A 23,911-nucleotide genomic window follows, 5' to 3' on the forward strand; every position below is an offset into this window, starting at 1 on the left:
GAACTAAGACACATAAATGAGAAAACCCTGCTTATAAGATGTGAAGTTCCAGCTATCATGCCTGGAATTGCGGCATCCGTCCTGGTAACCCACCTGAGGGCAAAGCCAACATCAAGGATGGCAGAGCAGCAAGCGGGGGAGAACCTAGGTCCTTGAGAACATCACTGAATTAACCAACCCAAAACCAGTCCTACCACTAGACAAGTTCTCTTACTGTTTAAGCCAGTGGACTTGGATTTGCTGTTACGTGTGGCCAAACACTTCTTACTTACCTAGGGACACAGATGACAAACATACGTAAATGTATTTCCACTGTGAGATGCAATGAAGCAAATGAACTGGATGGAAGGATGGGCAATAACAGAGACCTACTCAGAGAAGGTGGCCTCTAAAGAAGCAGCATTTAAACTTGACCTGAAAGATGAGGAGCCAGCCATATGGAAAAGAGCAGGCAGAAGGGTTGCAGGTGTCGGGGTCAGTCTGTAGGAAGCTGTAGAGTAGCAGAAGCAGGACCAGTGCTGGGGCATGTGAAAAATGGGGAGAGCTGGGTGGGTGGGGGGCAAGTCACAGCATGCTGGGAATGAGAAGGGGCAGGGAAAGGATTCACAGTTGCCAGACCTTCTCAGTGAGAACTGTGAACTCTTCCCAGCACCCAGCTCATAATCACACTGAGGCAGAGGCCCAACATTTCCCTGAAGGCAATATCCTCTGAATACTACAAGAGAATCATTTACTCATTCATTCATTTATTTAATAAATTGTAGAGCACCAGTTAAACACCAGAGGAATATGATGGTAAGCAAAAACCAGACACAAACTCACTGAGCTTCCTTGATAGGAAGATGGGTATTAAGCAAATAACACAAACAAATGTGAAAATAGAAAAATATGGTAAGAGGTATGAAGGTCAAATATAGGGAGCAATAAAAGCATCTAACAAGGGGGACCTAAGCTGGGGAGTCAGATAAGATATCCCTGAATAAATGGTGTTTAATCTGAGATCTGATAGCTGAGAAGATGTTGACTGGGCAAAAACAGAGGAGGAGAAAGAAGCACTTTTCAGACAAGGAGAAAAGCATGTGCAAAGACCCCCACATGGGAGGAAGGTATGTTTGACTATCTGGAGGAGTGTATGCAAATCTGAAGGAGTCTGTTTTTACTCACCACTGAATCCTCAATGCCTGGTACAATAGGCACTCAATATTTGTTGAATCAAGAAAGGTCCGTTGAGGAGGTGGAGCTTGGCAAGAGGTGAGCCAGATCATGCAAGGCCTTGTAAGGTTCTGTCAGGAGTTTGGCTTTTATTCCAACAGCATAGGGAGCCACTGAAGGTTATTAAATGGAGTGGGAAGTGTGACATGGTCAGATTGGCATTTTTATTAGACCACTCCGACTGTTGGGTGGGAAACCAATAGGGACTTGATTGTATACTGGGAGAACCAAGTAAGAAGTGATTGCTGAGGTTCGGATAGATGAGAGAGGTTTAGGCCTCTATTGTTCATTTACTTATTTATTCCATAAATATTGAGCACCTTCTATGTGCCAGGAAGATAGTAATCACTGTGCTGGAGATTTTCAAATGAGCAAAAATTTACATGGTCCTTACCCTCGTGGAGCTTACAGTCTAGTGGAAGAAATAGACATGAATTAAATAACATTACAAACAAATGGACAATTATAACTATGACAAATACTTGAGGGAGAATTACATGGTACTAGGAGAGTTAATAATAAGGGATCCGACCTGGTTAGGGGGGCCAAGAAGGGTGGTCTTGAGAAAGCAATGCAGAGCCAAGATCTGAAGGAAGAGGAATTAACAAGGCTAAAAGGTGGGATTCCAGGCAAAGGCTTTGTGACAAGCGGCCAGTGTAGCTGGAACATGGGTGGTGCCAGAGAGGTAGGATGGAGCATGCAGGACCCTGTGGGTCATGCTGAGAGTTATTCCAAGAGCACTGGGAAGCTGTTGAAAGATTTCAGCAGGTGGGTAACATGATCAGATCTTACAATTTGAAAAGAGTATCAATCAGGATTTCCACCTGAAGCAGGTGGAAGAGTGACAGTAAAGAATCCAAGAACACCAATTCTGGTAGGAGTTGATGGGCACTTGGTCTGGGAAGTAGTAAAAACCAAGAGACATTCAGAGAAGAAAAAAAAAAACGGACATGGAGAATGAAAAACAATGGTACCAAGGATGATTACAAGCTTTCTGGGTCAAAGAAGCAGATGGACACTGGTATGGTTCTTGAGAGAGGGAACTCTGGAAGAGAGCCCTGTTTAGCCGGACAGATAATGAGGTTGACCTGGAAGTGGGTGGGCAACAATTTCTCATACAGGTCTGGCGCTAGGGGTTGGACCTGATCCCATACGCTTGGAAGGAGGAGCCAGGAGTGCAGGAGGGAAGAGAGCAGAGCGAGTTCTAGGACGGCAGCGGTGTTCGGGGGGCCTGGGGCCTTGGGCACAGCAGAGCACTTCCGGGAAGTCCTGGGGCCGGGCGGGCATTGGGAGAACTGGCCCAGGCTGCAGAGAGGCTGGCCTCCTGGTCTCCCGCCGGAGACTTAGGAATGTCCGATCTGTTCCAGGCGCTGAGCGAGCCCGATAAGAATGGAGGCGGAGGCAGCAGCCCTCGGCTCTGGAGAGGCGCCCCCCCTCACTCCGCCCCTTTCTCCAACAGGCCAGACCAGGCAGGACCAGAGGCGGCCACAAATGCTCTTCTTCCATGCCAGCCGCCAACGCTCTTGAACCCCGGCTCCCATACAGGATTCCCCCAAAATACACCCTTTCTTTGGATGGAATCTCCAGCTCCACCGGCGTTGGTCAGGGTGGGCCCCCCACAACCGAGAGGTCACCCTAAACCCGGGCCGGCTTCCCAGCGAACCAGCATCTGGCGCCCTCTCGTGGTTAAAAGAGCACATTGGCAAAATAGGAGAGGTCGGAGCCGACGGGACCAGATGCAGGTCTGTGCGGGGTCCTGGCTGGGAGGTTAGGAAGTGTGTGTCCAGGCTTGGCCAGGGTCTCACTGCATAGCTGTGGGCGATTGCCCTGAGCTCTGTGAGCGTCAAGTTCCTCCCCTGAAAATGAGGGCTGGTAATATGAGAGAGGCATTCCTTGAGCTGAATAAAAGAGTTTTGTTAGTTGCAAGACCCCTGTCCCCACCTATCTTGAGGAGCCATGACATACTGGGGCAGCTCAAAACACCTCCTGTGTACTACCAGCCCCCTTCCTAAGCCTCTTCGCCTAGGAACAGCCATGTGAGACATGTCCTGAAGTGGTCAGAACATTGAGAACTAATTGATCCTTAGGGTCATGTCCTTCCTTTCACGGTGCTCAGCCTAGAAGTGGGAGGAGACATATAATTTAACAGTGTAAGAGGTCAGTGACAGAACCAGGCAGGGGGTGCTATGGGAACATAAAGGGAAATACTTGATCTAGATTCAAGGGGGGGGAGAATGTTAGAGGAGGCTTTCTGCAGGAAATACCTAGGAAGGTCCTTTTAAGAGTTGAGAACTGGAATGCCTTTAAAGGGCAGCCCCTGACACTCAGCTCTGGTCCACTGTTGCCAGGTGGAGTTAGCTACCAAGATTTCTGGGAGTGGCCCACCAAGGGTAGGGTGAGGGTAGGGGTCTGCCCCAGGAGTGGGCAATAAAGGTGTATTGTCTGCAGATAATTTTAGAACCATGATTAAAAGCACTAAAAATTGGTTTGCTTTCTATTATCCCCATTCATCAGCAATTTAAATAATGTCAGTTACAAAATGCTTCTCCCTGAAAAAAATATTTTATTGGTCTAAGTTCTAAATAGTTGCTACAAATACAGTTGAGTTTTAGTTCTATATATGTAAGCTTCAAATCAGCATAAATCTATTACTTATCTTTTAATAAGTGTTGTGTTCCACATGGAAGTTAATTAGGAGAAATGTAACTCAAATAGTTGCCTCTTGATACACACAGACTCATAGAGACACACTCAGACACACACGTTCATTCTGAAAGTAATGTCTTAATACTTTGGAATCACTCAAGCTTGCTTTGGGCTCAATTGGTATCTCCAGCTCTGTGACACTACTTACCCCTGGGCTTAAACAGCAGTTTCAGAATAAATGATGTAAGGGATAATAAAGGAGAAGAAACAGAACTTAAGTTACCTCAGTTCTTTGTGACCATTTGCACTAATAAAATTTACATACATATTATGAACACAAAATAATAAACAGAATTTTGTGCTAAAATTGAAAACAGAACTGTAAGGTATAATATTTTTGTTTTGAAAGTGCAAAATTTAATTCAAACTTGAAATGTTTTAGCAAATTTGAATAATATCTTACAAGTTAAAGTTGTCTTTATTTTATTTTTTCAATTCTTTTTATTGTGGTAAAATATATGTATCATACAATTTACAATTTTTAAGCATAGTTCTGTGGCATTAAGTACATTCACATTGTTGTACAACCACCATTACCATTCACATTCATCCCTAGAACTTTTCAATCTTCCCAAACTTAAAATTTGTACTCAGTAAACAACAACTTCCTACCCCACTTCTACGCAGCCCCTGGCAACCATCATTCTACATTCTGTCTCTATCAATTTTACTATTCATGAGGGACCTCATGTAAGTGGAATCATATAATGTGTGTCCTTTTATAAATGGATTATTTCACTTAGTATAATGTCTTTGAAGTTCATCCACATCATAACCTGTGTCAGAACTCTATGACTTTTAAAGCTGAGTAATATCCCATTGTATGTATCTACCACACTTTGCTATCCATTCATCTGTTGATGGACATTTGGATTTTTTCTACCTTAGGCTACTGTGAATAATGCTGCTGTTATGAAAATGATTATATAAAGATCAAGTCCCTACTTTCAATTCTTTGAGGTATATACCCAGACATGAAATTGCTGGGTCATGTGGCACTTCTGTATTTAATTTTTTGGGAGAAGCTGCCACTCTGTTTCCATACTGGCTGTACCATTTTACATTCCCACCAGCAGTGCCTAAGTGTTCTAATTCTCCACATCCTCACCAGCACTTGTTATTTTCTGTTTTTTTTTTTTTTGCTTTTTTTCATAGTCATCCTGCTGTCTGTGAAGTGCTATCTTGTGATTTTGATTTGCATTTCCCGAATGATTAGTGATATCAAGCATCTTTTCATGTGCTTATTGGCCATTTGTATATCTTCTTTGGAAAAATGTCTATTCAAGTCCTTTGTCCATTTATTAACTGTTTTTTGTTGTTGAGTTTTAGGAGTTCTTTTTGCTGTCTAGATATTCATCACTTCTCAGATTTTCTCCCATTCTATGGGTTGCCTTTTCTGTCTGCGGATAGTGTCTGATGCATGAGTGTTTGTGACGAAGCCTGGGCTTCCAGTGTCATATACAAGAAATCATTGCCAGATCCATGTCATGAAGCTTTGCCCTGATGTTTTCTTACAAGAGTTTACAGTTTTAGTTCTAACCTTTAGTTCTTCAATGCCTTTCAAGTTAATTAATTTAAATTTTTTTTTATTTTGATATCATTAATGTACAATTACTTGAACAACATTATGTTTACTAGATTCCCCTCATTATCAAGTCCCCCCCACATACCCCATTACAGTCACTGTCCATCAGTGTAGGAAGATGCTATAGAATCATTTCTTGTCTTCTCTGTGCTATACTGCCTTCCCCGAGACCCTCCCCCCCTACATTATGTGTGCTAATCGTAATGCCCCATTTTCCCCCTTATCCCTCCCTCCCTTCCAACCCACCCTCCCCAGTCCCTTTCCCCTTGGTAACTGTTAGTCCATTCTTGGGTTCTGTGAATCTGCTGCTGTTTTGTTCCTTCAGTTTTTGCTTTGTTCTTATACTCCACATATAAGTGAAATCATCTGGTACCTGTCTTTCTCCACCTGGCTTATTTCACTGAGCATGATACCCTCTAGCTCCATCCATGTTGTTGCAAATGGTAGGATTTGTTTTCTTCTTTTTTTTTTTTTTGAATGAGAATAAATTTTTTTTTAATTTTATTTTGGTATCATTAATCTACAATTATATGAAGGACATTATGTTTACTAGGCTCCCCCTTCACCAAGTCCCCCCCAAATCCCCATTCACAGTCACTGTCCATCAACATAGTAAGATACTGTAAAATCACTACTTGTCTTCTCTGTGTTGCACAGCCCTCCCCGTGCCCCCACTACACTATACATGCTAATCGTAATGCCCCCTTTCTTTTTTTCCCACCCTTATCCCTCCCTTCCTACCCGTCCTCCCCAATCCCTTTCCCTTTGGTAACTATTAGTCCTTGGGTTCTGTGCTTCTGCTGCTGTTTTGTTCCTTCAGTTTTCTTTTGTTCTTATACTCCACATATGAGTGAAATCATTTGGTACTTGTCTTTCTCTGCCTGGCTTATTTCACTGAGCATAATACCCTCCAGCTCCATCCATGTTGTTGCAAATGGTAGGATTTGTTTTCTTCTTAATGGCTGAATAATATTCCATTGTGTATATGTACCACATCTCCTTTATCCATTCATCTACTGATGGACACTTATGTTGCTTCCATTTCTTTGCTATTTTAATACTGCTGTGATAAACATAGGAGTGCATATGTCTTTTTCACACTGGGCTGCTGCATTCTTAGGCTAAGTTCCTAAGAGTGGAATTCCTGGGTCAAATGGTATTTCTATTATTAGTTATTTGAGGAACCTCCATACTGCTTTTCACAATGGTTGAACTAAATTACATTCCAAACAGCAGGGTAGGAGGGTTCCCCTTTCTCCACATCCTTGCCAGCATTTGTTGTTGTTTGTCTTTTGGATGGTGGCCATCCTTACTGGTGTGAGGTGATATCTCATTGTGGTTTAAATTTGCATTTCTCTGATGACTAGCGATGTGGATCATCTTTTCATGTGTCTGTTGGCCATCTGAATTTCTTCTTTGGAAAATTGTCTGCTCAGCTCCTCTGTCCATTTTTTAATTGGATTATTTACTTTTTGTTTGTTGAGGTGCGTGAGCTCTTTATATATTTTGGATGTCAACCATTTATCGGATCTGTCTTTTATGAATATATTCTCCCATACTGTAGGATGTCTTTTTGTTCTACTGATGGTATCGCTTGCTGTACAGAAGTTTTTTAGTTTGATATAGTCCACTTGTTCATTTTTACTTTGTTTCCCTTGCCTGGGGAGATATGTTCATAAAGAAGTTGCTCATATTTATGTCCAACAGATTTTTGCCTATATTTTTTTCTAAGAGTTTTATGGTTTCATGACTTACATTCAGGTCTTTGATCCATTTTGAGTTTCCTTTTGTGTACAGTGTTAGACAATAATGCAGTTTCATTATCTTACATGTAGCTGTCCAGTTTTGCCAACACCAGCTGTTGAAGAGGCTGTCATTTCCCTGTTGTATATCCATGGCTCCTTTATCATATACTAATTGACCATATATGCTAGAGTTTATATCTGGACTTTCTATTCTGTTCCACTGGTCTATGGGTCTGTTCTTGTGCCAGTACCAAATTGTCTTGATTACTGTGGCTTTGTAGGAGAACTTAAAGTCAGGGAGCGTAATTGTGCCTGCTTTATTCTTCCTTCTCAGGATTGCTTTGGATGTTCGGGGTCTTTTCTCATTCCATATGAATTTTAGAACTATTTGCTCTAGTTCATTGAAGAATGCTGTTGGTATTTTCATAGGGATTGCATTGAATCTGTAGATTGCTTTAGGCAGGATGGCCATTTTGACAATATTAATTCTTCCTAGCCAAGAGCATGGGATGAATTTATTCATGTCCTCTTTAATTTCTCTTAAGAGTGTCCCGTAGTTTTCAGTGTATAGGTCTTTCACTTCCTTGGTTAGGTTTATTCCTAAGTATTTTATTCTTTTTGATGCAATTGTGAATGGAATTGTTTTCCTGATTTCTCTTTCTGCTAGTTCATCATTAGTGTATAGGAATGCAACAGACTTCTGTGTATTAATTTTGTATCCTGCAACTTTGCTGAATACAGATATTAGATCTAGTAGTTTTGGAGTGGATTCTTTAGGGTTTTTTATGTACAATATCATGTCATCTGCAAATAGGGACAGTTTGACTTCTTCCTTGCCTAGCAGGATGTCTTTTATTGCTTTCTGTTGTCTGATTGCCATGACTAGGACCTCCAGAACTATGTTGAAAAAAAGTGGGGAGAGTGGGCATCTCTGTCTTGTTCCTGATCTTAAAGGAAAGGATTTCAGCTTCTCGCTGTTAAGTATAATATTGGCTATGGGTTTGTCATATATGGCCTTTAATATGTTGAGGTACTTGCCCTCTATAACCATTTTGTTGAGAGTTTTTGTCATGAATGGATGTTGAATTTTGTCGAATGCTTTTTCAGCATCTGTGGAGATGATCATGTATTTTCTGTCCTTTTTGTTGATGTAGAAGATGATGTTGATGGATTTTCGAATGTTGTACCATCCTTGCATCCCTGGGATGAATTCCACTCGATCATGATGGATGATCTTTTTGATGTATTTTTGAATTCAGTTTGCTAATATTTTGTTGAGTATTTTTACATGTGTGTTCATCAGGGATATTAAAACACTAGGCATTTCAGAAAAAAAAACTTATCTAAGAACAGGACTCAGCCCCTGGGATTTAGATGCTAGTATTCTTCGGGGGTAATCAGCTGTTTTTCTCACTTACAATTCTCAAAGTGATCTCATCTACTTCTTTGGGGGGCTAAATACTGTTTAGGTGAGAGGCTATATGGTGCAGTCAAGAGCAGGATCCTGGAGCTGTTCTGCCAGGGTTCAAACCCGGGCTCTGTCACTTGATAGTTGTATAACCCTGGTTGCAGTACTTAACATTTTCCCCTTCATCTGTAAAATGAATCTAATCCCTGTCTTTTTTTTGCAAGAGTGAAAGTATCTCACAGGGTTGTTGTGAGGAATCAAGAAATTAACTTATGCAAAGAACTTTAGAAAAATGTGATACTTAGTAAATGCTCAGTAAAGGCTAGAAAACACATCTCCCCCTTTTTTATTAAGATATTATTGATATACACTCTTATGAAGGTTTCACATGAAAACACAATGTGGTTACTACATTCACCCATATTATGGAGTCCCCACACACACACCCCATTGCAGTCACTATCCAACAGTATAGTAAGATGCCACAGAATCACTATTTGCCTTCTCTGTGCTACACTGTCTTCCTCATGATTCCCCCCACACCATGTGTGCCAATCATAATACACCTCAATCCCATTCTCCCTCCCTCCCCACCTGCCCTCCCCCATCCCTCCCCCTTGGCAACTGCTAGTCCCTTCATGGAGTTTGTGTGAGTCTGTTGCTGTTTTGTTCCTTCAGTTTTGCTACATTGTTGTACTCCACAAATGAGAGAAATCATTTGGTACTTGTCTTTCTCCGCCGGGCTTATTTCATGAGCATAATGTCCTCCAGCTCCATCCATGTTGTTGCAAACGGTAGGATTTGTTTCTTTCTTATGGCTGAATAGTATTCCATTGTGTTTATGTACCACATCTTCTTTATCCATTCATTGACTGATGGGCGCTTGGTTGCTTCCATATCTTGGCTATTGTAAAAAGTGCTGCGATAAACATAGGGGTGCATATATCTTTTTGAATCTGAGAAGTTGTATTCTTTGGGTAAACTCCAAGGAGTGGGATTCCCGGATCAAATCGTATTTCTATTTTTAGTTTTTTGAGGAACCTCCATATTGCTGTCCACAATGGTTGAACTAGCTTACATTTCCACCAGCAGTGTAGGAGGGTTCCCCTTTCTCCACATCCTCACCAGCATTTTCTGTTCTATACTGGCCATCCTTACTGGTGTGAGGTGCTATCTCATTGTGGTTTTTCTTTGCATTTCCCTGATGATTAGTAATGTGGAGCATCTTTTCATATGCCTGTTGGCCATCTGAATTTCTTCTTTGGAGAACTGTCTGTTCATATCCTCCACCCATTTTTTAATTGGGTTATTTGCTTCTTGGGTGTTAAGGTGTGTGAGTTCTCTATATAATTTGGATGTTAACACCTTGTCAGATATGTCATTTACAAATATATTCTCCCATACTGTAAGATGCCTTTTTGTTCTGTTGATGGTATCCTTTGCTGTACAGAAGCTTTTTAGTTTGATGTAGTCCCATGTGTTCATTTTTGCTTTTGTTTCCCTTGCTGGAGGAGATGCATTCAGAAAAAAGTTGCTCATGTTTATATTCAGGAGGTTTTTGCCTATGTTATCTTCTAAGGGTTTTATGGTTTCATGACTTACATTCAGGTCTTTGATCCATTGAGTTTACTTTTGTGTATGGGGTTAGACAATAATACAGTTTCATTCTCTTGCATGTAGCTGTCCAGTTTTGCCAACACCAGTTATTGAAGAGGCTGTCATTTCCCCATTGTATGTCCATGGCTCCTTTATCATGTATTAATTGGCCGTATATTCTTGGGTTTATATCTGGGCTCTCTGTTCCATTGGTCTATGGGTGTGTTGTTGTGCCAGTACCAAATTGTCTTGGTTACTGTGGCTTTGTAGTACAGTACAGCTTGAAGTCGGGGAGGATAATCCTCCAGCTTAATTCTTCCTTCTCAGGATTGCTTTGGCTATTGAAGAATGCTGTTGGTATTTTCATAGGGATTGCATTGAATCTGTAGATTGCTTTAGGCAGGATGGCCATTTTGACAATATTAATTCTTCCTAGCCAAGAGCATGGGATGAATTTATTCATGTCCTCTTTAATTTCTCTTAAGAGTGTCCCATAGTTTTCAGGGTATAGGTCTTTCACTTCCTTGGTTAGGTTTATTCCTAAGTATTTTATTCTTTTTGATGCAATTGTGAATGGAATTGTTTTCCTGATTTCTCTTTATGCTAGTTCATCATTAGTGTATAGGAATGCAACAGACTTCTGTGTATTAATTTTGTATCCTGCAACTTTGCTGAATTCAGATATTAGATCTAGTAGTTTTGGAGTGGATTCTTTAGGGTTTCTTATGTACAATATCATGCCATCTGCAAACAGGGACAGTTTAACTTCTTCCTTGCGAATCTGGATGCCTTTTATTTCTTTGTGTTGTCTGATTGCTGTGACTAGGACCTCCAGTGCCAAGTTGAATAAAAGTGGGGAGAGTGGGCATCCTTGTCTTGTTCCCAATCTTAAAGGAAAGGCTTTCAGCTTCTCACTGTTAAGTATAATGTTGACTGTGGGTTTATTCTATTCATAGGGATTGTTTTTCTTTCCTGAGGTAGGCCTGCAATATACGTTCCTCTTAGCATGGCCTTTGTTGCATCCCATAGATTTTGCGGTGTTGAATTATTGTTGTAATTTGTCTCGATATATTGCTTGATCTCTGTTTTTATTTGGTCATTGATCCATTGGTTATTTAGGAGCATTTTATTAAGCCTACATGTGTTTGTGGGATTTTTCATTTTCTTTGCTTAATTTACCTTTGTGGTCTGAGAAACTAGTTTGGTACAATTTCAATCTTTTTTAATCTACCAAGGCTCTTTTTGTGGCCTAGTATATAATCTGTTCTTGAAAGTGTTCCATGTGCACTTGAGAGGAATGTGTATTCTGCTGCTTTTGGGTGTAGAGTTCTGTAGATGTCTCTTAGGTCCATCTGTTCTAATGTGTTGTTCAGTGCCTCTGTGTCCTTACTTATTTTCTGTGAGATTGATCTGTCTTTTTGAATAAGTGGAGTATCAAAGTCTCCTAGAATGAAAGCATTGCATTCTATTTCCCCTTTTAATTCTGTTAGTATTTGTTTCACATATGTAGGTGCTCCTGTGTTGGGTGCATAGATATTTACAATGGTTATATTTATCATTGTTGTATTAATCCCTTTATCATTATGTAATGTCCTTCTTTGTCTCTTGTGACTTTCTTTGTTTTGAAGTCTATTTTTTCTGATACAAGTACTGCAACTCCTTTTTTTCTCCCTATTAGTTGCATGAAATCTTTTTCCATCCCTTCACTTTTAGTCTGTGTATGATTTTGGTTTTAAAGTGAATCTCTTGTAGGCAGCATATAGATGGGTCTTGATTTTTTATCCATTCAGTGACTCTATGTCTTTTGATTGGTGCATTCAGTCGATTTACATTTAGGGTGATTATCGATAGGTTTGTACTTATTGCCATTGCATACTTTAGATTTGTTCTTACCAAAGGTTCAAGGTTAACTTCCTTACTATCTAAGAGTCTAACTTAACTCACTTAATATACTATTACACACACAATCTAAAGGTTCTTTTCTTTTTCTCCTTCTTTTTCTTCCTCCTCTCTTCTTTATATATTAGGTACTATATTCTGTAATCTTTGCCTATCCCTTGATTGACTTTGGAGATAGTTGATTTAATTTTGCATTTGCTTAGTAATTAGGTGTTCTACTTTCTTTATTGTGGTTTTATTACCTCTGGTGACAGCTATAGCTTCCATCAATAGCAGTCCCTCCAAAATACACTGTAGAGACTGTTTGTGGGAGGTAAATTGTCTCAGCTTTTGCTTATCCGGAAATTGTTTAATCCCTCCTTCAAATTTAAATGATAATCTTGCTGGATAAAGTAATCTTGGTTCAGGCCCTTCTGCTTCATTGCATTTAATACATCATGCCACTCCCTGCCAGCCTGTAAGGTTTCTGCTGAGATGTCTGATGATAGCCTAATGGGCTTTCCTTTGTATGTGATATTATTTCTGTCTCTGGCTGCTTTTAGTGGTCTGTCCTTATCCTTGATCTTTGCCGTTTTAATTACTATATGTCTTGGTGTTGTCCTCTTTGGGTCCCTTGTTTTATGAGATCTGTGCTCCTCCATGGCCTCAGAGACTATCTCCCTTCCCAAATTGGGGAAGTTTTCAGCAATTACCTCCTCAAAGACACTTTCTATCCCTTTTTGTCTCTCTTCTTCTTCTGGTACCCCTATAATGCGAATATTGTTCTATTTGGATTGGTCACACAGTTCTCTTAATATTCTTTCATTCCTAGAGATCCTTTTTTCTCTCTGTGCCTCAGCTTCTTTGTATTCATCTTCTCTAATTTTTACTTCATTTATTGTCTCCTCCACTCTATCTAATCTGCTTTTAAAACTTTCCATTGTATGTTTCATTTCTGATACTGTATTCCATAATGATTGGATCTCCAACTGGAATTCATTCCTGAGTTCTTGAGTATTGTTCTGTACCCCCATGAGCATGTTTATGATTTTTATTTTGAAATCCCTTTCAGGAAGATTCATGAAGTCGATTTCATTTGAATCTTTCTTAGGTGTTGTATTCATAATTTTACTTTGAACCAGGTTCCTTTGGTATTTTATATTTGTATATGGTGCCCTCTAGTGCCCAGAAGCAATACTCTCTGGTGCTGCTCAGCCCTTGATGCAATGTTGGGGGTCACGGGAGCGTTACTGGTGCCTGGAGGGAGGAAAGAGCTGTTTCCTGCTTCCTGGCTGCTATGCCTGTCTCCACTGCCAGAACCAGTGGGCCGAGCTCACAGGTATAAGCCTCTAGGCTTTGCATTTGTAGCTGCTGTAGGCGGGGATTCCCACTTGCTGGCCTGACACCAGGGCAGGGTTTACCGGTTTGCAAGCCAGGTGCGGGCTTCCTGGGAGGAAGGCGCAGCAGGCTGCGTATCACATTGGGGGCTTTGGAGCTGCGTAGCCAGCCAATGGAATGGAGTGCCTGAAGATCGAGAAAGTTCCCAACCTGCTGGGCAGAGTGCACCCAGACAATTTTGTCTAGCTGTCCTTCCTCATGATCTGTGAGCAGAGTAAGCTCTGTGCAATCCTTGCCCCTTTAGCAGTCTTCTTGCTTTTAGGAAGTCTCTCAGACTGCCAGTCCAGATCAGCCGGATATGAATCCCTGTTTTCCACAAGCAGCTGGAATCTCAGTCTCTCCAGGTATTCCGCTGTCTTAGCTTTCCAACCCCACTAATCACCAGAACACCATGCAATGCAGTTTCATGCTCCCAGAGTAGATCTCCAGGGCTGGGTGTTCAGCAGTCCCAGATCTCTACTCCCTTCCTGCTCTGTTTCTCTTCCTCCTGCTGGTGAGCTGGGGTGAGGGAGGGCTTGGGTCCCACTGGGTCATGGCTTTGGTACATTACCCTGTTCTGTGGGGTCTGTTCTTTCCTCCAGTTTTATGCAGTTTGGCTCAGTCTTCTTTCCTGTTACTCTTTCAGGATTAGTTGTATTAATTATATTTTCTTATTATATGTGGTCTTAGGAGGAGGTCTCTGTCTCACCTCTCACACCGCCATTTTTAATCCGGTACTAGAAAACACTTTTATTGTTATCTTTATGTTTCTGACTCCCAATATGTTTCTGTCCAGTCCAGAGCTCTCTCCTGACATTGATAGCCTGCGTATATGTCTTCTGGATGTCCGGGCTTGGATATCTTGCAAATAACATCAATTTATTGAGTCACTCAGAAACTCTGTCCTAGAGAACATCACCAGCATCCAGCAGGCTCCCAAGCCAGAGGATAGCTTGGAAGTCATTCTGGCTTCGTCCCCAGTGCCCTCACACTAGCCCAAGCTTCTATCATTTCTGCCATCCTAGGAAGATCAGCAAGGTCTACTCTCTGCCCAATAGCCACTAATCTGCCCACACACTTCCCTGCTTAAATCCCTCCCCAGCCTTCTGGCTGCCCTCAGGATAAAACGCACACTCTATAGAGGGGCTTTCTGGGGCCTTCCCACCCTGTGACTCTCACTCTCCTCTGTGTTCCCACCACCCTGGATTTGTAACTCTTCTCAGGTTCTCAGGGCTTTTGCAAGAACTGTTTCCTTAGTGTGAACATTCCCTGCCTTCCTCCCCACGGTTGGCTGATGACTGTTCAGATTCTAAATAGCACCTCTTCCAGGAGGCCTTTTTTTTTTTTTTTTGCTGGGTCAACTTCTGTACTTTAATGACTTTTTTTTTTTTTTTTTTTTTTTGAGAGGGCATCTCTCATATTTATTGATCAAATGGTTGTTAACAACAATAAAATTCAGTATAGGGGGGTCAACGCTCAATGTACAATCATTAATCCATCTCAAGCCTAATTCTCATCAGTCTCCAATCTTCTGAAGCATAACGAACAAGTTCTTACATGGTGAACGAATTCTTACATAGTGAATAAATTCTTACATGGTGAACAGTACAAGGGCATTCATCACAGAAACTTTCGGTTTTGATCATGCAATATGACCTATAAACAATCAGGTCAAATATGAATATTCGTTTGATTTTTGTACTTGATCTATATGTTGATCCCCCATTTCTCCTACTATTATTATTATTTTTATTTTTAATAAAATGCTGAAGTGGTAGGTAGATGCAAGATAAAGGTAGAAAACATAGTTTAGTGCTGTAAGAAGGCAAATGTAGATGATCAGATGATCAGGTGTGTGCCTATGGACTAAGTATTAATCCAGGCTAGACAAGGGCATCAAGACATCCACGGATGCAGAAGATTTCTCTCAAAGCAGGGGGGGTGAGGTTCTGAGCCCAGGAGGCCTTTTTTAACCAGAGCTCTGTACCTGCCCCCCACTCCACCCCAATAAATGATTAATTGTAACTATTAACTATGTGTCTGCAGATAAAATGAAGGTTCTTGTGGCCAGGATTCTCACCTGGCCCTGATTGGTTAGCTCACTACATACATATGGGCAATGTGTCATTACTGACTCTGTATAAAGAGCCCTGCCCAGTGATATGGGTGACATGGTGGCACAACTGTAGGAGAGTAGAGCAGAGGCTGGAGTGGTGGCATCGCCGAGGACAGAGACTGAGACTGCTGTGGGGGCAGAGAGGCCCAGTGGCAGAGACCGGCTTGCTGCATGCAGACTCACTCTGAGCGGACAGGATCTAGTGATTGACCTACCACAGTGGAAATAAAGTTTGGTATAAACCCTTTCACCCCAAGAACATTCTACTGTCATTTCTTTGGTCACATTGAACCCATAGTGAACTTGCCCAGGTCTGAAACCCATTGACAAGACAATGTCTATTAAATCTACTCTGCTAGAACCTGAGTCGCAAGAGCAGGGGCATTTCAGTTTTGTTCTCCACTGTGTCCCTCTTAGCCCCAAGTGCCTGGCACACAATAGATGCTGTCTTTGTGCAATAAATGTCTGACAGAGAGAAACATGATCAAGAGCATGGAATCTAGAACACGTGGGTGAGTGAGGGAGACTAATAGGCGGGCAGGTCATGTTTCTGTGGTGTCATGTGAAATAGTCAAGGATGTTGCCAAGTGCTCCTGAAAGCTGGACAGGAATCAGGCACCAAGTGCCTTGTATCCTGGTTAGCAGGGAAATTTGTTCTGTCTCTCACAGCTTGGAAAAGCACAGAAAGGTTTTTAGTTGGGAGGTAACATGACTGGAGGTGAAATACAAGCTGGCCACTATAAAAAGGCAGGTGGGCAAGACAGGAGGCCAAAGATAATTATGAAGTTGTGGCAATAGGTGGTCCCTGGAAGGAAACACAGAGAAGTAGGAAAGAGAACTGGTGGCTGAGGGACAGGGGTGGGAGAAACATTTCATTGCATGTTCTTTTGTGCCTATGGAATGTTGAAGCATGTGACTGTATTAATTAGTCAAAAATCATTTTAAAGAGTGGACAAAAGGGTTGCGTGCAACAATCTAGGCAAGATATAGTGTCTATAACATCTGATTTTTTTGTACTGTAAACTAATGCTGATTCCTTAAAGAAAATGAAAAGGTATATAAAAATATAAATTTAAAAAATAGGATCTCCTGAAGTTCCCTTTACCCAAGAGTGAGCAGTGATAGAAACAGTCAGCTTCCCCACCTAAAGCTACAGAAAGATAACCTGAGGGGGAAGGCTTATCCCCTAGTGGGAAGCCAGGTTGAGATAAAAATATGGACCCTTCCAAAATGGAATTTCAAATAAACAATGAATAATTTTTTAGTACAGTATGTTCCAAATAGGATATGGGACATACCTACAGTAAAAAAGTCTCTGTTACCTGAAACTCAAATTTAACTGGGCATCTGTTTTTTATCTGGCAAACCTATCCCCTGCCCAAACCTGTCTCCTCCCTCTGCCCATACTGTTGGTCCTTTCCCTGATTTTTTTTTTTAATCTTCACATGAATGATTTTTACTTTAAAAGCCATTCAAATTTGCTATTAAAACTGCCACCAGAGTTTTCGGCTAGGTCCCTGTCCTTACACCCTGGGCCCTGCTGGCCTAGCACGTAGCAGGCCAAGCTCCAGGGTCTGCCAAGTGAAGTGAGCAGAGGTGCAGGGGAGGCAGCTCTGGCCAGGCACTGAGGGCTGGGGCCTGGGCCCTGGAAATGGGCACTGCGGATGCTGAACACTGGGTTCCCAGCTCAGGGTAACACGTCCTGGCTCTGAGTGCTGGGATCTGGGTCCTGGAAACCAGGCCCAGGTTGGAGGCCACTGGACAGAGGGTACTGGGCTCAGCCAAAGTCATGATCCTGGTGTCCCTTACTGCTCAGAGGGGGCCGGGGATGAGGAGCTGCCCAATCCCAGCTGTTTACTAACAGCTGCTGGACTAGCCTACAGAAGGAATTTAAGGAGCTGGAGGTAGGGTGAGGAGGAAGGGGGTCAGTAGGCAGGGCAAGGGCACTTAGGCAGGCTGTCTTAGGACCCAGGCCCTTGGGGTAGGGAGGAGGCGGAGCTCCAGGCCTCTGGCAAGCAGGCAGCAGGGCCCGAGGGGCAAAGACAGGATGCTACTGGGACCTTTAGACCTCCATCTTTGCACCCTCCCCCTTTGCCAACCTCCTGGCCCCGCTCCCAGGCAGAGGCAGCTGGAGTGATTAGTGTGGGCCCAGGGAGTCCAAATGCCAAAGGCTTGTCTCCTGTCTCAGAACACAGGGATCCAGCCAGAGCAGACAGCACAATGGAAGTGAGAGGAAACCAAGAGATAAATAGAGATGAACAAGCACAGCACCACAGGCACACAGGGCAGGGGGGACACAGAAGGTGCCCGAAAGGCCCCCATGAGGCCGGTGTTATGGGGGGTGAGGGAGCTCTAGCTAACCGCAAGCAGACCTGGCCCAGGCTGAGTTTCTCCCACTGTGCCCCAACCCCAGGGTCTCTCAGCCTCGGCACTGCTGTTGTTTGGGGCATGATAATCCTCTGACAGGGAAGTGGGGGGCACAGGGGGTGCTGTCCTGCGCACTGGAGGTTCTCAAGTGGCAGTCCTAGCCTCTGCCTGCCCAAATGCCGGTGGCAGCCTTCCCCTGAGCTGTGACAATGAAAAATATCTCTGGACATTGCCCTGGGGAGGCAATTGCCCTCCACTGACACTACCTTCCCTGCTCCCAAGTGGATCCATGTGCTTAAGAAGAGGCAACCCTTGGCTTCTGGCTGGTGCTCCCATCATCCCTCCTGCACACCCCTCACCCCCAGCATGGCTTCAATTACCCTGACTGAGAAGCCAGGGAAACTGGGTGAGTTGCTGAGCCTGAGAAGGGGTCTGAAGATGTGCTGAAGCAGTGAACAAAGTCCCTGCCCTCACGGGCTTCTGGTCTTATTCCATCCAGAAGGTGCGTTTTGGGGGTATGCTGGACGGTGCTTTGTGAGTTGGTGTGCACTCCTGTCTTTAAGGGAGGAGGGAAAGATGAGCCCCCAAGTGTATATGGACTAGGTATTTGTAGCAAGCATGCATTTTATCCACAATCATTAGATGTAAGACATGTCACATTTACTTATTTCTCTCTTAATGGGTTATTCTGCTCCAAATCCCCCCTGCCAGCCAGGCTGGTGGGAAATTCAATCAGTCATATTTTGAGAATCCTCTACCCAGTGGTGTGCTGGTAAATGTTTACAAACAATCTGAGGTGGGTGGTACAACGGAGAGACTTGATTTGAAGCGTTTGCCAATTTCCATGGTATAAACAGTCGCACCACCACCACTTCCAAGCTACTCGTGTGATGTGACTGAAGGTGTTGCCAGGAAGAGGTGACCTGCAGAAGACCATGATATAGTATTTCCACCATACAGATGAGAATAACCCCAAGAGCATAGATAATAGCAAAATGTAGTAAAATAATTAGGAAGTGATGCACTTGGAATGTTATTACCTTTAAATACACTTTATTTACATAATTTAATTCTGTATAATGCCCCCACCTCTCTGAAGCACTGTGTATATAATTCCTGAGTTTATCCTTGTCTAGTTTATCTATAGTCTAGAACATTCAGGGGAGAACTCTGATCTTCAGTCAGCTATCCCCATGATCCGCTTGGCTTCGCCACAGTGGTCTTTTGCTCCCAAACCACCACTCTCAGCCCTCACGTGCCCATCTCCTCACTCTTCAAGCCTTCTCTGATGGGCCCATGTCTGCCCCTCAAGAGCTTGGGAGCCCTGAGCTCCAGAATAACCCAAATCTGCGTCTCCTAGAGCCTGACTGTGTTACACAAAAGTCCTGGCCGGGAAATGTCTTTTGGAACTTGGCAACCTCTGCTTTTGGCCTGGCAACCCCAAAGCCTTTAACAGCCTCAGTCCCCACCCCCAGGCAAAAAGGAGGAAACAGACTCACAGCAGGGAGATTGAAATGCAAATTAAGCCGCTATCTGTTTCCCTGCAGTTTAGACCACTGTGGGGGCAATAAGGTGCTAGGCATCTAACTAAACAAAAGGGAGAATGGACGTTAAGAAGCGGTGATTCCAGCTAGACTTCAAGACTTCCGGACCGGGCTGGAGGGAATTAAACACAGTGTGAGGGTAAGTAGTCTCCCTTCCAGGCTGCCCAGGGACCATTCAAAGTTGACTTGCCTCCCAGATGCTCACACGATGTCCTCTGATGGCTCCCCATCGCCTCAGGATGAAGTCATATCAATAACTGAGTGCCTGGACCTAGCTAGGTAGGAGTTATCCTAGTTTACAGATGAAAAAAACAGGCTCAGAGAGGGTAAGTCACTTAACAGAAGGCACACAGCTAAAGTAATGAAGGCTGGAGTATCAGCTCAGATCTGACTCCAAAACTTGGGTACTTTGCACTGTGTGACCCCATCTCTCATCCCCACTGGTCCCTAATTACCTCTGCAACCTCTCCATAGAGAAGCTGGGGAAAAGAGAGCAAGCATGAATTTATTGATGAATTACAGAACAAAGACCTTGTGGCAGTTTGCTGGCCAAGCCATAACAATTTTTAAAGCTTAATACTACTGAGTTTTTTTCTCTCTGAGCAAGAGAGTTTCTCCAGTTTGGCACTGTTGATATTTGGGGTGATCAGTCTTTGGTGTGGGGGGCTGTCCTGCTCATTGTAAGGTTTTTAGCTGTACCTCTGGCCTCCGCCCACCGGATGACAGTAGTACCCTCTCCCCTTCAAGGTTGTGACAACCAGGAGAGTCTCCAGACATCACCAAATGTCCCCTGGAGGACACAGTGGTCCACAGTGAAGAACCACTGAGTTAGACCAAAAATTTAAATGCAGCTGTTTCAAATTAAACAATTAAAAAGCAAGCCGTTTGGGAAGGAGTAGAGAAGATATGCCAATGATGAATAAGTCCCTGTGCTCGAGAAGCTAGGGGGTGTTAGATCAGTGAGGTGCAGGATCCTGCTTTGGATAGGAGAGGGGGCGAGACAGAGCCTCTAAGGCCTCCATCCCTGAACCCCTCTGAGGACTGACTCTGACTCCCCTGGGAGTAACTGGCTTGGCTAGAACCCAGCACTGTCAAATCAGAGTCCAAGAAGGGTCAGTGATGTTACATTCACTGCCACCTGTGATGGGTGAGCTGCTTAACTCCTTTTGGGTTCCCGGACCCAACTCCAATGTGTGGGGGAGGCAGTGGAGGGGTGTTCTTCCCCCAAGCAAACCCCAAGCAATTCTCGAACACCAGCAAGGGGTCAGAGAACTCAATTTTGATGCTATCTGCCTGGAGACAGCACCAGATTCCCCAGGTTAAGGGCTCTGTCCAACATGACTGCCCTCCACCCCCAACTCCAAATGCTGGTCCCAAGCCCCAGGCAGTTAACCTGGGCTTCTGACCTACCCCTTACAGATTGGAGGTTCCCACGGCCTTTCCCCTTAGGTTCGATTAATTTGTTAGAGTGGCTCACAGAACTCAGGAAAACATTTACGTTTACCAGTTTAATAAAGGATACTAGAAGGGATTCAAGTTAACAGCCAGATGAAGAGATGCCTAGGGCAAGGTCCCAAATAAAGGAGCTTCTATCCACGTGGAGCTTGGGGCCTGGCTTGGTGGCACATGGAGGCGTTCTGGTTTCCCAAGCATGGAAGTTCCCTCGGACAGAGAAGCAGGCTCCCAGGGAGGAGAGAGCAAATCAGCCCTTCTCAGGGGTTTTTGTGAGGTATTAATTGCACAGTCACAATTTACTAAATTATTGGCCATTGGCTGATTCAGACTCCAGCCTCTGCCCTTGGGTGGAGTCCAAAAGTGTCTTATTAACATGACAAAACACCCACTTCACCTTTAAGACTCTGCAGTGTTTTCCCCAACTGTGGATGAAGACCAAATATATCTGGGAAGTGTATATTTGGTCGTATGACCAAATAACTATTTCTGATGACTCATCTATCGCACCACCCCCAGGAGGATGTCCCAACTGCAAAAGGAACTTGTTCAAAGCCGACGATGGGAAGAGCAGCGAATGGTGGCTGGTGCTACGTCCTTCTCTCCCTGGGACCTCTTCTATGAGCCTCTTTTCCTTCTGTAAGCATCTGGTATTGAGTGCTCAGTCCCAACTGATCTGCTCCCTTGAGAGGACTGAGGAGAACTGACATGAAGCCCTGCCCTCTCGTTTACTCGAGGTGTGTGTGTGGATGTGGGGGTGTCAACCAGAACATCCTTTCAAGCGCCCTTAAGGGAGCACAGTGTTCTCCTAGTGAACCTTACATCTCTACACCTTCATGCTTTTCCTGCCTATCCTTTAAGAGCCGGCTCAAGTGCCTCCTTTGTGGCAAGCCTCCCTTGCCCCTGAGAGGCTGTGGGTCCCTGGAAACCTGAGAGCAGGATTACTGTATCTCATCTGTATATCTTGTATCCCTTCTTATTTCATAAATGGGGCAGGATTCAACCAAGACCTGAATCAATTTATTTTATTTACTGTGGGTAAAACTGCAGTATTTCCAGAACCTCTCACCGGGCCTTAATGTATCTCCATATCAATAGGTGTTTCCAAGGGGTGGAGAGAAGTAGTCCATCTCCATATCAATCGGTGATTACAAGGGTTAGGGGGAGTGAGAGTATATCTGGACCAGAGAGGTTTGGTGGGGTCCGTTTTTACAGCCAGGTCATGAAAGACATGGGGGAAGAGAAGTGCACGACTGCTTGTAAGCAATAAATGGGTTTCTCCCACTTTATTTCTCCCTTTGTTCGTGGCAATCTCTGTGCTGGCAGAATGCAGAGGACACAGGTCACAATACACAGTCCATTCAGTCAGAAGAGCCAATGAATGGCAGCTGGTATAAATACCAGAGTTGGGGTTTCAGAGTGGTACTTATACTCCCCCCACCTCTCTGATTCCAGACCAACGGAAAGAGGTTCAGCCTGGCCAGCTGCAACAGTTGGAAGGAAAGTCAAATCAGCATATTACTAGTTGCTGGTATTTAGCTTTAAGCTGAAGAACTTTCCCCTCCCCCCTCTAGACCTTGGCAAGACCACCCAAGGAGGGGTGTGGGTGGAGAGGATGGACACACCTACCCAGGTCTTGGGCCAACCCTGAGGGTGGGATCAGAGAGGTGGATCTCCAGACTTGCCTCTAGAAATCTGACTAGCTCTGGCCTTGTGTTCAACACAAGAACAGAAACAGGAGGGTCTGAAAAGGAAGGAGAGCCCAGGTCTTATTTGCCTCTTGAAACTTCTCTCAGTCTCATCCATCCCATAAAAATCCCTTAGGGGATGAGCAAGTGAATGAGCAGGGAAGCGGTGCCCAGCAGGTAGAGGGAGGAGCTTTCTGGGGGTCTCTGTTATTCCATTCATGAGGTGCCACCCTCACGACCTAATCATCCCCCAAAGCTCCCACCTCCAGATACCAGCACATTAGGGTTAAGTTTCAACATATGAATTTTTGGGGCACAAACATCCAGGCTATAGCAGCCACTAGCAGAGCTCCACCCCAAACTAACTGAATCAGAATCTCTGGGTGGTGGGGCTCAGATGTAGGTATTAAGAAAAATAAATCACCAGATATAGAGATTCTCCAGAATCTCTGCCTTAGAAAAGTATAAGCCAGTCTTGTCTGCATGTTGGAATCACCTGTAGAAAATTCAAAATCACAATGTCTGTGTCCCATCCCTAAAGATCGTGATTTACTGAGACCAATATAATATTGTATATCAACTATACTTCAATTGGGAAAAAAAAGGTTGTGATTTACATGGTCTGGAATGTGGCCTGGATGTTGGAAATTTTAAAGTATCCTAATATGGTTCTAATGTGCAGATAAATCTGGGAACCCCGGGACTAGAGTTTTCCCTGATGGTAGATGCTAGCCAGTTGGCTAGGGCATAACCATCTCCTGCTTAAGGTCACACAAGAAGGGCCTCCACTTGTCAATGATCAACGACAAGACAAGCAACTGTCACCCTGATCAGAATGTTTGGTTTGGTTCTCTTGCAAAACAGCAGAAAGGTGGAATTACTTTATTGGTTGGTCTGAGCAATACCAAAGGTAACTGCTCCCCTTTTCCATAGGTGGTCCTTCAAGCTCAGGGGGCCACACACTGGTGCTGGTCTCAGTCTCTTTTGATCTCCCTTTCTGCCTGTATACAATAATAGATTGCTCCAACAGATTCTCCCTGCTAGTTGTGACTCCAGCTTAGAAGTTGGCAAAACACAACTCAAATGAATTCATTTATTGGGCTCAAGCAAGGAGAAGTACAGAAGCACTGCTAACCTCAGGTAGGGCTGAATTCAAGGTCTCCACTGGTAGAGCTGGGAATATGTCCTTTGCAACTCATGGCTCTGCTTTCCAACTGTGTTGGCTTCATTCTCAGGA

At 43.7% G+C, this 23,911-nt stretch overlaps 1 long non-coding RNA gene across 1 annotated transcript; it reads left to right on the forward strand.

The window, feature by feature from the left end:
- The first annotated feature begins 2,433 nt into the window (after window positions 1-2,433).
- LOC118972955 (uncharacterized) lies at window positions 2,434-22,261 on the forward strand. The gene is made up of 3 exons (XR_005062126.2): window positions 2,434-2,954; window positions 18,273-18,492; window positions 21,506-22,261. It is a non-coding gene; the product is annotated as an uncharacterized lncRNA (long non-coding RNA).
- The last annotated feature ends 1,650 nt before the right edge of the window (window positions 22,262-23,911 follow it).

This window comes from Manis javanica, chromosome 4 (genome assembly GCF_040802235.1).
Source record: "Manis javanica isolate MJ-LG chromosome 4, MJ_LKY, whole genome shotgun sequence".
In the NCBI taxonomy this organism is placed as follows: Eukaryota; Metazoa; Chordata; class Mammalia; order Pholidota; family Manidae; genus Manis; species Manis javanica.